The sequence below is a fragment of the Mauremys mutica genome, unplaced genomic scaffold, assembly GCF_020497125.1.
Source record: "Mauremys mutica isolate MM-2020 ecotype Southern unplaced genomic scaffold, ASM2049712v1 Super-Scaffold_2380, whole genome shotgun sequence".
NCBI classification, from domain to species: domain Eukaryota; kingdom Metazoa; phylum Chordata; order Testudines; family Geoemydidae; genus Mauremys; species Mauremys mutica.
In genome coordinates, this window is record NW_025423354.1 from 1137335 (window position 1) to 1143334 (window position 6000).

At 52.6% G+C, this 6000-nt stretch overlaps 1 pseudogene; it reads left to right on the plus strand.

Annotated features, from left to right (window-relative positions):
* LOC123361487 overlaps nucleotides 1-3510 on the plus strand; it is a 36252-nt pseudogene extending 32742 nt beyond the window's left edge.
* Nucleotides 3511-6000: the final 2490 nt, after the last annotated feature.

Below are 6000 nucleotides of genomic sequence, written 5' to 3' on the forward strand. Positions count from 1 at the left end.
ACTAGATCTAAACTAGGATTTTAGTTTAGAGGAAAACCAAGTCAGGTCCCCACATTGGAGCCCAACAGTTCCAAGTGGGGGTGAGACCATGACAGTGCCCTTGTGGCTGAGTGAATATGCTGATGGAACATTCCCTTTGTCTTCCTAATTACAGGGTCGGCTGCCTGTGAAATGGATGGCTCTAGAAGCATTGTTTGACGGGGTCTACACTCACCAGAGCGATGTGTAAGCATTATTTGTATTCTCTCTTCTGTAAATTTCACATGCTGTAGCTTCAGTGATCCAAAATCGTAGTTTCAGCACGTAGGTAATGCAGCAATGGACACGTCAGTTTACCTAAATTAGAGAGAGAGAAAGAGACACACAATCTCTATTTTAAAAAAGAAAATGGAGGCAAAATATATTTTGAAAAAGTGGACTTTTAAATGTAGCACAGCAGCAGTGCCAAGGCATTTAACATTAGACCTGTGCTGATTTTTGTAGGGGGTGTTTCTTCCAGTCCGGCCAGTGAAATAAGGGTTGTAACAAGCAAGCTTTGCTATCAGCTTGCACAGTGGCCTGTGGTTCCTAGCCTGTGATTCAGTGAAGCTGGGCATGAATCATTGGATTTGTTCCATTCAGTGGAGCTGGTGGAAGACCTAACGAAGAGCCAGGGGTAATAAATGGGCTGTCACCTATCTGATTAAATGCTGATTTCAGTTTCAGACGTGGTGCCTGGGAGTTCTTTGCTAGTGAGTTGGATCAGCAGAGATCTCCAAGTAACTAGTGAAAATGGCCTAGGCAATTAGTCATGCTATTGACGGCTGTGTTAGCTGTGCATGGCTGCACTGAAATAAAGCAAAAAAACAAACAAACTGAAAAACCTCATTGAATTTTAAACATCTTTCTTTGGTTCCCAGCTGGTCTTTTGGAGTGCTGCTGTGGGAGATCTTTTCTTTGGGGGGGGTCTCCATATCCGGGAATTCCAAGCAAGGAACTCTTCAAATTCTTAAAAGAAGGCAATCGGCTGGACAAGCCAGCAAACTGCACTCATGACCTGTAAGTGAGGGAGGGAGTTGCTTTATGGCTTCATTTCTAGAAACCTTGGCTGACGCACGAGTTTATTTTCCTTCTTAATTCACTTTCTCCAGGGTGTGTGTGTGTATAAATATTGCTGCCCATTCCTTTGTCTGACCCCCACTTACTACTGTTTAGCTGGTCCTGCTGTGCGATTGTCCGGCTGGCTCCAGATAGACTTACCGAGCCTGATGCATTTAGACTCATTACATCACCGACAGTCAAAATATGCAGCTACGCTTGCTATGCTTGGTCGATTCATGTCAACCCATGCCCAGCTCAGGTCTGTGGATTTGCCTAGGGAGGCTCAGGCATAAGCAGACTAAGCAATTGCTTAGGTCCCCAAGCAGTATTTGTTGGGGTGGAGCAGGGGAAGAGGATAGTCCTTCTTTGAGCCCCCAGTGGGCTAGCACTGCCTCTGGTGACTTACCCTTAGAATGCAGCATTTCCTGCCTGATGTATTTGTCTGATTGCAGCAGTACTCCGCTCCCGGCACATTGGTCACTGCAGACAAGAAACACTTTCTCTGGCCCTGAGACCATTGCTAGGAGGCCGGTTCTGAGCCTCTGAAAATGGCATCATTACGTTTAGTTTCCTTCCTTGTTGTTTCAACTTCAGTAACGCCCTAAACAAATGTGAATTAAGTAACATTTAATTGCCTGTGTCTAACTCCAGTCAGTACGCTGGGACTGAGGCAGGATGAATCACTATTCAGTGAGTGTCGTGCTAGCAGTCAAGTATCAGAGGGGTAGCCGTGTTAGTCTGGATCTGTAAAAGCAGCAAAGAATCCTGTGGCACCTTATAGACTAACAGACGTTTTGCAGCATGAGCTTTCGTGGGTGAATACCCACTTCTTCAGATGCAGCAGATGCACTTGCATCTGAAGAAGTGGGTATTCACCCACGAAAGCTCATGCTGCAAAACGTCTGTTAGTCTATAAGGTGCTAGCAGTACTCCATTTTAAGCCTGTTGTCTCGCCGTTCCCGGCTGTTGTCTCTTAACTCTTCCCTGGTCCAGTTGGCTTTGCCTACTCCACACTGTGGACAAAACTGCTGTAGGCAAAGCTTTCCCTGCTGTATGTTGGATTTCAAAGCAGACCAATCTGTATGAAATTGGTATTTTCTCTTGTTTCATAAGTGCTGCATCTCTGTGGGAGGACGCCCTCTCCTGTAAACATCATTGGTTCCTGCTTCAGGGAGAGGGCACTCAAGACCAATAGGGCCTGATGAGTGTCCTCTTGCTCCTAGCAAAGTGACAGGGCGAGAGCCAGGCCTTAGCATTGTTTACCATACAAACCAGATTTCCGACTAGGACATTAGGGGCTTCTGTTTGGATAATCCAATGGCTTCCTAGTCAAATGTGACAGTTTATGGCTAGCTTTGTGATTTGCAGGTCGCCCACCTTATTGTAAAGGGGTGTGCGTGCATGTCAAAGAAGTTGAAGTGTGAATTTCCTCCTCCTTGATTTCCCTTTGGGGCCTCTGGTCCTGCTGCCAAGGCCATGAATGCTGGGGCTACATAGAGCACCAAGCCATTGGCAACCTTAGGCCTATGCTGCCAAGGACTGTGTGATAGACAGCTACAGTAATAAAACTCCTGATAGACCCAGCTGCCTTTCTCAGTACTCTGTAGCCTGGGCTTTCCCTCCCTCTTCACACCCAGTTTCCATACCTGCCCCTCTTGGGCTCCGGCACTGTGGGTTCCTAAGGCCCCGTGCTGGAGAGGTTTACCTAGGGGATCCCCTTTCTTTACTTCTGCTGCAGGCATACCAGCTGGGTTGTGTTACGCCCTGTAGCAATGCACAGACTGGTGGCTGTATCTGGGCTGGGCAGTGGGTTCAGGCACAGAAGGAGCTGCATGTCTCACTTTGTTTAGAGCAATGCAAAGGAGTGGGGGCTGGTTCTGCCCCAGCAGGTGCATGGGCCAAAGCCTGGCTGTGCTGGGACATGTAGATCTGCACACGTGCTCTTCTCTCTCCCCCACCCCATCACAGGGAAGGCCTCTTGCTCTTTGTTCTCCTCAGGTACATGATCATGAAGGAGTGCTGGCATGTAGTCCCATCGGAACGGCCAACCTTTAAGCAGCTAGTGGAAGACCTGGATAGGGTCCTGACTGTAACACCAACGGAGGTAAGTGTTTCTCTCTGGCTAAAGATCAGTCCTGAGCAGAGATGGGCCTGAACCAGAGCCCTGCAGTTGCGCTCTGGAGGTGGCTTGAAATTCAGACCTGGCCCCTATCTTTATAATTGGCTAAGCCAAAATCCCAGATCCCCAAACCCTCATGCTTTGGGGGTGTTCAAAACCCAGCTCTGGCATCCCCAGCTCTAACCCTAATGCTTGTGGTAACTGAAAAGTGTTGCAGCATCATTAGCTATCTCTCCTCCCTCACCCCTGACCATGTAACCATGTGACTTCTCTCCTTGCAGGAGTACCTTGACCTTCTCCGTGCCATTTGAGCAGTATTCCCCGCCCGACAGGACACACACAGCACCCACTCTTCGGGAGACTATTGCGCAATGAAGGCTGTTCCGTGAAACTGCTTGGTAATTCAAGAAGCTTTTTGTTGTTGAGCCATAGAAGTTTGGGGTTATTTTTTTCCCCATTTTGCTGTATAAGAAGTCTAAAAGCACTGTTTCTCCTGAAGGAACTAATCTCTAGCCAAGATGATTTGAGATATATATATATATATATATATAAAAAAAAAACAAACACCCCCCTGTTAAATGTAGGGGTGCTGACTTCTGGACCTCCGGGAATGGATTATCGAGTGCCAGAGTTGCCATTCTGTGCCTGCAATATAAAGAAGAGGAAAAAAACCCTTTCTTTTTCTGGGGAGGAGAAGTGTAAAGAATGTAGAAATTCTTTGCTTATGCAATCTGTTCATGAACCTTTTTGGTGAAGCTGAAGAGACACATTGCCTGCAGGGATTAATATATTTATATAAATAGCTGTATTTTTGTTGGTTGTTTTTTTTTTATAGTCACTTGATCATTACCCAGCTACTTATATAAAAAAAAAACTCCCCCCCCCCCCACACAAAAATCCCATTTTTTGACATAGTCACAATCTCAAAGGAGTTAATGGTTTGGTGGCAAACAGCGGTTTGACTGTAATAGATCATAACCCTCTCTTGCACTTGGGCTGCGGGTGACTGGTGTATACAGAAGAGTCAGAACATTCCAAACGGAAGGGCAAATGCATGAAAGTCATTGTAATGTGTTCATTTTGGGGGTCATAGAGAGGAAAGCGTCAAAGTGGTGGGTATAAAGGTACCACATGTCTCCAGGGAATTGCTAAATAATTAAATCAGAAGCAGAATTATGGTATGTCTATACTACCCACCGGATCAGCGGGCAGCGATTGATCCAGCGGGGGTCGATTTATCATGTCTAGTCTAGACATGATAAATCAACCCCCAAGCACTCTCCCATTGACACCTGTACTCCAGCGCCGGGAGAGGCGCAGGCAGAGTCGACGGGGGAGCGGCAGCAGTCGACTCACTGCAGTGAAGTGAAGACACTGCGGTGAGTAGATCTAAGTACATCGACTTCAGTACATTATTCATGTAGCTGAAGTTGCGTAACTTAGATCAATCCCCCCTCCTAGTGTAGACCAGGCCTTAGTCTCTGATCTTGCAACTTCTTGCACATGAGCAGACTGTCCAGTGCAGTGCCGTAGGAGGCAGCAGGGGGCGCTGGGAGAAGGGGCAGCAGGGGGCGCTGGGCTGCGGGGACAGACTGGGGGCAGCAGGGGGCTCTGGGACGAGGGGCAGCAGGGGGCGCTGGGCTGTGGGGACAGGCTGGGGGCAGCAGGGGGCGCTGGGACGAGGGGCAGCAGGGGGAGCTGGGCTGCGGGGACAGGCTGGGGGCAGCAGGGGGCGCTGGGACGAGGGGCAGCAGGGGGCGCTGGGACAAGGGGCAGCAGGGGGCGCTGGGACAAGGGGACAGGCTGGGGGCAGCAGGGGGCGCTGGGACGAGGGGCAGCAGGGGGCGCTGGGCTGAAGGGACAGGCTGGGGGCAGCAGGGGGCGCTGGGACAAGGGGCCGCAGGGGGCACTGGGCGGCGGGCACAGGCTGGGGGCAGCAGGGGGCGCTGGGACAAGGGGCAGCAGGGGGCGCTGGGCTGAAGGGACAGGCTGGGGGCAGCAGGGGGCGCTGGGAGAAGGGGCAGCAGGGGGCGCTGGGAGAAGGGGACAGGCTGGGGGCAGCAGGGGGCACTGGGACGAGGGGCAGCAGGGGGCGCTGGGCTGCGGGGACAGGCTGGGGGCAGCAGGGGGCGCTGGGACAAGGGGCAGCAGGGGGCGCTGGGACAGGGGGGCAGCCGGGCTCTATGCCCCACCCCACCCCACCCAGCCCAGTGAGGCCGTACCGAGGCTGCTGGTCCGCGCGGCCCTGCGGACATTGGCCGTCTCCTCACCCTGCCACAGGCCGTACACGGCGCCAGGCCGCAGCACGGGCGAGCGCTGGGCGCCCGGCACCGGCACCGGCACCTCCTGGGCGGGCCCCCGGCCCTCGGCCCGGTACCGGACGAGGAAGGTGTCGAAGTCGCCCTCGGGCGTGTCCCAGTGCAGCCGCAGGGAGGTCGGGGTCACCTCGGAGATGAGCAGCTGCTCCAGCCGGGTGGGCGTCACACTGGAGGCTTCCGGGAAGGCTGCGGGGGCAGGAGGGGGCTCAGGCTCCCGCAAGGGCAGGACGGGGTTAATTGTCCCCGGGGGAGATGGGGCCAGGGGCCAGGGCCAGGCAAGAGGGGGTTAATTCTATCCCATCATGCACCTGACCGGGAGCCAGGCCCTGACTTGGGGCTCTGTCACAGAGTGGAAAGGGTTAACTGCCGCGTTGGGGGAGGACGGAGGGAGGACAGGAGTGGGGGGGTCAGGAGCAGGGGGCACAGGGGTGAGGCCCAGCAGAGAAGGGTATGTCCCCACAGCTCGTCAGTAGCGCAATGGGA